Genomic DNA, 10530 nt, shown 5'->3' on the forward strand with positions numbered 1-10530 from the left:
TGGTTTTAGTGATGAGTTAAGTGATCTCTTATTTGTGTTTGCACGAAGCTAGAGAAAGATTGGTTTCCTATGTATGGTCATGTTCCTCACTGCAGAAGAGTGGTGGTGTTTCAGTGTGGCTCTGAGGACTTAGTTAAGGTCCATAATACTGCAATAGATAATTACTGCACAGGATTTAATGTAGTTATTCTTGTAACATGGCTGTAAGATCCTGCACGGTGTTACTGTGTCCATTTCACAGGTGGAGAATCAACAAATGATTTGAATGTGACTCAAAGCAGCTCAGTTGAGGCCAATCTGAGCATCAGGCTGGAAAGTCAGTAGTGAGAAGTAGTTTGTATTTCTTTTACTCTTGCAGCTTAGCTCTGAAATAACCTGCTCAGTACAAAAGTCCTTCCATTGCCCATTCTCAGGCAGTTTTCAGTGGCTGTAAAGGACATGTCTGCAGAATCATTAATTTTGATTGTCTTGAGCAACTCTGTGTGCTTACTGAAATAGAGTGATCTGTCATTCTGACACCTCCCACCAGTGCAGTGAGGTCCCTGTTCCCTTCATTGCTTCTAAGGGGAAGGACCTATTTTAGTTCTGGCAAAGGAGATTTGATGATGCAAAGTGGAAATGTTTTTTTCCTTGTTATTCTTTTTCCCTAAAATCCCATATTTGACAAAGTTATTCATAAACTGCTTTCTTTCCGCAGTGTATTGCAACCAGAAAGTGCTGAAAGAAGTTCAGTTCCTTTATACCTCAATGGGGAAACTGAGGCACAGGGAAGTGTTGCAACTTTTCAGAGTTACAGTGGCAATAGCTGACTGCAGAAACCTTCCTGTCCCACTCTTTCATCTGCTGGCCTAGTTCACCACTCATTAGACCCTTATTTTACACATTAGCTTAAAAAGTGTTATCTCTCCTTACAATAATGTGAAAGTGAACACTGATCTGGGGATTTCTTCTTCCAGAAACTGAGACTCAGTAGGTTTCAGTTGTTGGAAAACAGGCCTTTTCCACAAAGCAATGTAGACAAAACCCAAATGAAGCAGTGAGGCATTTGCTATTTGTATTGGGCTGCTTCAAAAGGATTTTTCCCGTTTTGCTTGCTCTGTAACTAAAGGAAGTTCTGTTCCTGCCATTTGGAGTTGTGGAGTTTGCAATGGCAGGGTTACAGCTCTGGAAAAGCCCCAGATGGTTGATTTGTACACTGGATGCTGGAGAGGTGGGACTTGAGCAGCCACTCTGGATGGCTGCTTCTTCTAGATGCTTTTACTGTGCACCTATGACTGTTTACTGAAGAGGTACTTCCGCAGGCGTAAGGCATCCCAAACCACCCACGGCTACCGTGGTGCTGGTCAGAGGCAGGGAGCTGCTCTGGAGCTGTTATGCAATGCTCTTTTCTTGGGAAGGAATTTATGGGCTTTCCTATTCCCCTGGGAGAATCTGGCTATACCTGGGACATGGCACAGGAATAAGATGTATTCAAGGATACTGCCACCTTTCTCAGAAGTTTGGTTGCTGGGTCTTAGTTGCTTACAATGTCAAATTGACCTTCAATGCTTCATTTAGAAGGAACTGATTCTAAAGAGAAAAATGGTGAAGGGTTATACCTTTTTTCCCCTGTGCATACGTTTGCTCTAATCAGGTGGTTAAATGAGGTGATGTGTACCTCAAAACCCCAATGCTAGGGCCATATCAGAATGTATTGCCTGATCTAGTTCCCTGCCATCCTGAGGCGTTGCACAGTCTTTCCTCAGTGCTGACTGAACTTCTCCCAACAACTTACTCAGGTTGCACTAGGTGTGTTGTGTTTCGTGTTGATGGAGATGGATGTGCTGGGTCAGCTGAACAGATGTTCTGGTGGTTGCTGCTCTCTGCGTGCTCCAACAAAATCAGGGGCTGCGTGAACAACCAGGTGGTTATTTCCCAGCCAGTGCTTTTGAGTTCTCCTGCAGGTATGAATCAGCTACATCAGATGTATAAGCAGCTCCTTTAGTGTCCGAAACCAATCGGAACCAAACAGGACACGGTGCTGACATCTTTAGTATGATGTGTCTTAAATATTGTTACCATGGAAACAACCATCTCTATCTGTTACACTTTGTGTCTCCTTATAAGCTGGTCTGTACCAAGATGTGAGAGAAACCCACATACCTCTGGATGCCAGGGATCTGTACTTTCTGCCCATGCAGAAAGACACGTATAAATCAAGAGCAACAAGAATTGCTCTGAGGAAAGGTATTTTCCTTGTCTCTAATACAAACAGCAAAAGCAGCTCCTTTTGAAATGTCATCCATAGGTGAGGGAACACAGACAAGTAGTTACCAGTGAATCTCACACTTTTTTGTCCCAAGTGCCTGCTATTTTCCTTTCCAGTTTCTTTCGGAGCCCTTCCCTTTTTCAATAGAGGGAAACCAGCAATATGGGGTATTGTATTAGGAGAGTTTTAGGGTGACACTGTAGTTCTAGTGGGGGCACAGTAAAGAATATAAATGAATGTGTTAATAGGCAAAGCACATCCTTATGCTACCTTGCACTGCAGCTTTGCATTTCACTTTGATTCTATTGCTTTGGCTTCTCCTGATGGAAAACAATTATTTCCCACTCGGAACAGATGGGTTACAAGTGGAAATCTTCCTTTTTCTCTCTTTCAGTCAGTTTTATTCACCAGGTCCAATCCAGCAGCTGCATCTGTCCCCATATCGCAGCAGGAGTGCAGTGCCAGAGCCAAAATCACCTGCATGTGAAAGAGCCTGCGTTTCTTCTTTAGTGCAGATTACAAATTGCCACTTCCTTGTATGTGTGAGGCAGAGGTATGGGGAACAGCTTCAAAACTCTTCCAAGAGGCTGCTTAAGTCCTGCTGCTTACCTCTTTGTCTTTAGTGCATTACAGATAGTTAATCTCTGCTGAGACCTGGATTTCGGTGTTCAAGTTACACAGATGCAAAGATGTGTTTCTTCTGTGCATATGGATTGGTCTAAATAGGAAAACTCATCTGAACCAAGATTTATAATGCATGTCTAAAAGTGCCAGATTTGCTATCAACATCACCAGTTCTGTTCAGTAACCAAACCAGTATGTTCCAGTCTAAGCAGCTTCTTTCTCGAGAGTGAAAGGAGTATTGAAGAGACTGTGCTAGAAATGAGGCTGGTATTGCACATTAAATACAGAAGACAATCTGAAGCTATAGGGTGACATTAAAAGAACCAAACTACCAAACAGCCCCCAGTAAATCAGCACAATGCCTGACTCCAGGACAATGGCTGGATGTTTCCTTTTGATTTATTGTAGCAGGGATGTTGACTACTGAGGATAACTCATTGTGCTCAAAAAGAATGGGTTTGTCTTTGAGAGCTGGTGTAAGGCTGTCATCTGTCAACTAGCTTAAAAAACCCCAGAAATCACTACTCAAATACCTTCTTATAGGTGGTTGGCATCAGATGTGTGAAGGGTAAATAAGCCCTGGTAGATGCACATGTGGAGCAGATTAGAATTGGGAAAACCCTGAAGTTCAGATGATGTTTCAGAACTCTTTACTCCCCCTCCCTTTAGAGACAATGATCTCTGAACATCAGAAGCAGGAAAAAGAATAGCAGACATGAGTGTATTCTGTATCAAAGGTGTGCAGTGATTGCTGCAGCGGGTCTGTAAATGCATGCACTCTGCACAGAGAAGCAGGTGAAAATGTAAAGTTCTCTTACCTCTGCCTTGTGGAGAACGTTTTCCAGCTGCAGGGGTCAGGAGCCTGGTGCAGTTCCTGGATGGAATTCGCATGTTTACCTTGTCTGGCAGTCAGAACCAAACGCTAATGCCTGTTACCAGCACTGATATCTGGAACAGACTCTCCCTGGTAATGCTCTTGCTAAGAACTGTGCCTAAATCTCCCTCTCTCTTTCCTCCTCACACTCTCCCACACAGGTGACTTAGAATGCCCAATGAATTTAATGCTCTGCTCAGACTTGTCAGGGAGAATTAACGCTTTCCACATACCTGAAATCAGCTGATTCTGTATCTAGACTGGAGAGCAGATTGTGCAGCAGCACGAGCAATCCTGTCCCGAGGCGGTCAAGGTGATTTCCAGCTGGGGAGCATTTAGAAAGGTCTCTGCTATTACAGTAATTAATTCTTAGGGTAGTTCTTATTTTATGGACATGCTTCACTTCCTTCCCAAGAGACTGTGCAAGTTATCTGTAGCAGGAAGACTCCTGTTGGAAGGCAGTGTCTTATTTTCCATACACTTCATTTCAGTGCAGTGACAATTACTGCAATTACATTTTTAATGACACGATGCTTTCAAATCCTGTGTGCATGACTTAAAAGGTATATTTTTGCATTGTTTTGCTGCATGGGAAGATGAACTACAAACAAAATGAATTTAAGATATTTCACTTTATTTTAAGCTGTGAAGCACATTCACATTTCAGCTGTAATATCCATTAAATGTCCTGTTTATATCTTACAAATGACAGAAGATAGTTCCATGTCCCAAGAAAAAATATTCAGACCAGTTGACAAAAACTGGAGTATAAAAGCATAGTCCTAGTCATTTAAACCCCAAGCATTTTATGGAACACGGAAGAGCAAACCATAAGCTCCTCTTCAACAAATCATTACTTGGTTTTTGGCAAGACTGTCTGGGTGTGAAGTCCTGAATTATCAAAATGCTTATAAATATGCTTAGCTTTTAGCAAACCTCCCCTTCTCACCCACACCTCACATCTCGCATGCCCACTAGAAGAGGATTCAGATTCTAGGTGTGCTTCTGGTTAGAGTTTCCCACAAGGTACTTGTTGTTTGGCATGTGGGTTCCAACATACACCAAAGACTCTGGGGCTACAACTTAGGCAGCATCACGCCTAAAGGAAGGTATCTAAATGTTTTTATTGTTCCTTAACCCATGCCAACAGAGTAAAGACACAACATGTACCAGTGGCTGCCTGTGCTTGTGCCAAAGACAGTCGTACAAATAAACAAGTGGGTATGAGGCACAGACAGACGGGTGACCTTCACCAGCATCACTGACTGGGGCAAGGGCTTGCTGACAACCCACAGCTCTTATGATAATGTGAAATGTAAAAATAATGTCATCTTCAAAGCACTTTGTACCCAGCACTGAGCGACACTGACAGGCATCTGAGAGGGAGCATTAGCCCCACTTTGCAGATGAAAGAAAGTCACACAGAGAATCAGTCAAGATTAGATTAATAGACATTGATGCCAGAGGAGCTATTATGTCTTGTCTGGAACTGGCAGCACAGAGCAGAGAGTTTCACACAGATTGCTCCATTAAATCTATAACCTTTGTTTGGGCTTAGAAAAAGACCTCCAGAGCTGACATGAAGACACGAATGCCATCTTTAAGTGACTTGCTTGCAGGGCACTATTGGAAGTTCATATTCCAGTATGAGTTTGTTTAACTTTTAGCTCCCTCATTTAGTTTTGTTTGAATTATATTTTTTAAAGTGGCCTCTGTATTGCCTAAAACCTCCTTTGCATTCTGTTACCTGCAGATAATTCCCAAGCTGCTGCCTTCTCCAGAGCAAGCAGTATTCCTTTAGCCCATTTCTTTGGCTCATTCTTTTAGGGAACAGGACTCTTCAGTATTTAAGAAGATAATGGATGGGTTTTGGTGTCCACAATATTTAACTTCTCTCCCACCTTGTCTGTTTTATTTCTATTTTTTAATTCTTAGCCCCTATTGCAATGCCTGTAGTATGAGAACCTTTGGGAAGCTCAGTGCTCCAGGATTTGTAGAATTAGAGCCTTCCTTAGTAAGGTCTTATGTGCATTGCTGTTTGTGTGCATTGTAACACACACGTAATGGAACAGCCTCCCCAGGGGCATGGCAGAGTGCCCATCACTTGAGGTTTTCAAGATGCAGCTGGACAGGGAGCCAGATGATCTCATCCAGGTTCCCTTTGCCATGACCTCTTGGCTCAGGGGGTCTTTTGAGGTCCCTCAACCTGGGCTGTTCTATGATTCTATGAAAAATGTTTTGTGGACATGAACTGACTTAGGTGTGCACTGAAAGGTGTCCTGGGTACCAAATCCACCCCCACCTACAGTCAGTTACAAGTTTCCCTGTTGAGAAGCGATTTGGGTCTTTCAGAATGATACAGTCTGTTCTGAACTGTCAGCTCTGTGGCATTTTCATCTACATCTCTACTTGATGTGTGATTATACAGCAGTGCATCAGTCAGGTTTATTAGGAGGTTGACTTGGATTGCATTAGCTGGCATTGAAGCCATCCAAACCAGCTGAGAATACAATCAGTTAAAGCATCCACACACATTAATGTTGTAGACACAGGGCAGTTTGTGTAGATGGCTGGTTGCCTGTCTTCTCCAGTAAGTAGATTTTATTGCCCAAGAATGGACAAATGATACATGAGAAGAAAAGAAAGAGCACTGCAAAAATCCTGTTGGCAAGGTTGCAATAAAGAGCAAATGACAAGGAATAAATGTTCCTGTTGTTAAAGCTCTGTACTAAAAGAACAAACCCTACACCATTACCAGCACTCAGAGTGTTCCTAGTATTGTAAGATTATAATGTGACTTTTAGAGAATAATATCAAGTGTATTGCCAGTGCTTCAATGTCTATAATAGGGCATCTGAGGTTTGTAAGCAATCAAGATGCTCCATGAGATGGTCATTTTAAGTGGGAAAATACTAATCACTGTCAGTTTCTCATTTCATCCACTACTGATCTGGATCTAAAACTGTGGCTCCCTCGTGCCATCAGGCCCCCAGCCAGCATGCTCTGTGACACCCAGGAAGCATATTTGCTAGGTTGCATTAGGCATCTGCAGTACTGACCTGGAGATGAAAGTACAACTGAGGGGCATAACAAAATGCAAACTGGGACTGGAATGGAATTGTTAACATCCTCCTGTGTGTTGTGCTCCCTGCTCCGCTCCCCCTCTGGCTTTACAGCTAAACTTTCTCATTTACTGTGATACAGTTCAGGAATGAGGCATGCAAACTTATTATCAGATAGTGTTCCTAATTTCCTTTACAGTCTGTGGGGGAATCCTCATGCCAGTTTATGCTCTAACTCCGGATTTCTTGGAACCATGTAGGCAACATACAAATAGAAAAATGATGGGGTTGGATGGTGAGACATCTAAAGGCACAGCTAATCTGGCAGGTTAAACTCAGTCTTGCATTGCAGAACATGCGGAACAAGTACTTGGTGGTTCTCAGGAGCACAGAGTATACATGTCAAGGTCTCAAGGAGGTTTGGGCCATGAATCACGTGCCTGAAATATACTGTGGAAATGAAATTAATTGAGAATTAAATAGCTGCACCTGTCTTAGATGCACAGGTTATCTCTGTACTGAGGTGTGGAACCCAGAGGGCTAGTGGCACCAGGCTATGATAAAAGGGAAGGCCAAGACTGGGCAATGGCAGTGACCAGAATGTTCAGAATTGTTCCCTCCTTGTCCCCATAAGTTCTGAAGTGCTGAATGCTACGATCAGCAATGTCACCAGGTATTTGTCTCCTACCCCCCCAGCACTCCTGTGACCAAATAAACTGTGCTTGGGGTGTCAGTTGTAGACATCTGTGAGGCAGGTGCAGGTCCGCAGTGTTCTCTTGTTCTGTAGAATGCCAATGAATATGAAAAAGCCATTCCTGCAACCTGTAGGAGGTGAAGGAGCCTCCCAAATCCCACAGTTTTGGAGTGCTGCCCCTTCTAACTGATGAGTCTCTTAAGGTGTCATTGAGCAGTGGCTGACTGCACCACCAGATTCCAACACAGATGAGTTTAGCTGACACATGATGGGAATAGTCTGCCTTTGAGTCTTGGCTATAATGGCAGTGATAATTTAATGTCCCACATTAACTGAATGGTGACAGCGACTCCTCAGAGAGCTGGCAAATTGGCAATTGCTTGATGCAGGAGCAGGACAATGATAACACAGTTAATCTTCTGCAAGGGAATGACAGTGAAAGAAATGGCTTTTAGATTAGTTGTCATTAAAGTGAAACGTCTGCCTCTGCAAGGCAAGTGGAACGTCCTGACTTATGCACATGGAAGCTCATTAAAGTTACTGGGTTTGTATGGCTGTGAGCCAGAGCCAAATTTCCACCAGGAGCTAAATCTGGGAAGCAGAATGAATTAGGCTGGAAGTCGGAAGATGACTTCCAGGCAATATGGCAGCTTCAGAAAGGTTACGGAATACTTTAAAGAACAAAATTCACAAGGAGCAAAAAAGTATTTGGTAGTGTCTGGATAGAGCTCAGAGCTGATTAAACTAAAGCCATTTAATGTTTCCTTGGGATGAATGTAGCTTCAAGCTGGATTACAAATGAAGGGGTATCCAGATCCACTATTTACATAGGTTTTCAGGCCATACTCTCTTCTTGATTACATTCGTGTTGATTCACATAAACACACTTGAATTGTTCACAGTTATCTAACATTTACAGCAGCATGCCACAAGGATATGTCCTAAAGCACATTGCACAAGAGACTTGCAAGGAGCAAGAGTAACAGCAGAGTTCCTTTTTGAAGTAAACCATTGGCTGTGTGCACAGGATGAGGGATGTGTCTCAAAGCAGTTGGAAACAGCTCCAGTCCTGATGGACTGCAGCTTAATGTTAAAGAAACATACAGAAATGACCACTGCAGTTTTGCTGTTCAGACTCCGTCCAGAATCTGGAAGAAGTGGAAACAATATCCTGTTAGAAAATGGCATGTATATAATGAAGTAGGGGATTCAGCTGAGTGCTCCCAGACCTTGATATGGGTATGGCAACAGATGAGAATGAGATCTATCAGCCTGGAGGGGAGGGAGATGTTTGTTGATGAATACTGATAGATCTCTGGTGTGTAACTATTGCTGGCGGTGGAGAGCAGGCTGAAAGGGAAGCAGCCAAAGCTCCCTAGTGAGAGTAATGGCCTCTGCTGATTGCTGTGATAGCTAGTTTCACATAGCAGCACTGGCTAGAGCCAGCCTCAACTGCAGTGATCCTGTTAGGGCATCTTAGACAGTCTTCATGGCAGTGCATGGAAGATCACAATTAGCCAGAGTTATAACTAAAGCCAGTGTTGGCGACTGTCTGTTAGAAATGGTGGGTACTTGGGACCCCTGCAAAGTGCAGCATGTTGGATTTCTGGGAGATACCATCAGTGTAATAGTAGTAGATGGGTCACATTTAATCCTGTCTGCTCCTCAGGACTCTGGGAAATGCATGTCAGAACAGGTTGTGGTGAGTGTGAAATTGTGCTGGGCATGCATAATGCTGCTCATCAGACCCCTCTCTGTGACTAATCACAAAAATCTATTGCATATTCCAAGAAATTAGTTGGAGAATCAAGCACATAAGGGAGGAATAAAGAAAAATCAGAAGCTTGGGCACAGGCAAAGATAAGGACTTTGATCACAGTGCTTTAGTGGGTACAGAAAGAGGACAGAGAAGAAAAAATAAGTTGGTACTGCTGCTGTCAGCAGAGGCTACTAACCCAGCAGGTTCTTTCTTCATACACTTGTTGTACTGATATTATTCCTATCTATCAGCATGGATAAGTGGAAGGAGAACCAGATTCATGGTCTGACTACATATCTCGGACTAGACACTAGGAAAGTTTCTTTACTGAGAGAGTGGTAAAACACTGGAACAAGCTTCCCCAAAGTGGTCATGCCCTGAGTCTGTCAGTGTTTAAGAGGCAACTGGTAAATGCCCTTTGTGACATGCTTTATCTTTTGGTCAGCCCTAAAGGGGTCAGGTAGTTGGAAGCTATCCAGTAGCATCTTGATGCTAATTAGGAGCAAAAAGGAAGAAGTTAGGAGCATCTGTGTCACTAGGATTAAAGCAGAGTAACTTTCCTTGAATTTAAGAGGAAAAGAAGCCCAGCCTTACCTGTGCTCTTAGGGAAGAAAAACCAAAAGAGCATGCAGAGAAGCAAAAAAGACACAAGGGTAGAGATGGTTATTAAGTTATTATAAGAGTGCTTATTGGGTTGACTGCATGGCTGCTGGATGAAGTTTCCCTCTGGAATGTTGCCTTTCAGAAAACAATGCAACGAAAATGTTCCCTTTCCTTTTCATCCCAATCAAAGCAGGAGAGCAGGTCTCAGCATTGCTTTAACCTTTGTTTTCAACAGTAGTTTCTATTTTTCTCCGTGGTTGTATTATCACACTCCATAAAGATTGGGAGAATTCGGTTGGAGCAGTCAAAACAAACACGAGTCTGTTGCTTTGGGCCCCACCTCATTGCTTCCTTTTTGCACAGCACGGGCACACTGCTTCCAACTGAAGCTGTGGGCTCCTTTTGCACAGATGAAACCCTGTGGGTTTATCAGCACCATCTCTGTGCCCCCTGAGTCTCACTGTCCTTACGGGTGTTGAAGCTATGGCAGGCAGAACCCTCGACAGCAGGTGAGATGCTGATTCCCATGCTGTGCAGCATGGATGGTGAAGGATGAGTGCTGAACCACTGCAGAAACCACATTACCATCTTGGCTGCTGCCTTCAGCCCTAACCTCCTCCTTGTACATTGAGCACTTCTCGATTGGCTCCTGTAGTGCTGTCTTTT

The sequence above is a fragment of the Psittacula echo genome (assembly GCF_963264785.1).
Source record: "Psittacula echo genome assembly, chromosome: 17".
Taxonomy (NCBI): domain Eukaryota; kingdom Metazoa; phylum Chordata; class Aves; order Psittaciformes; family Psittacidae; genus Psittacula; species Psittacula echo.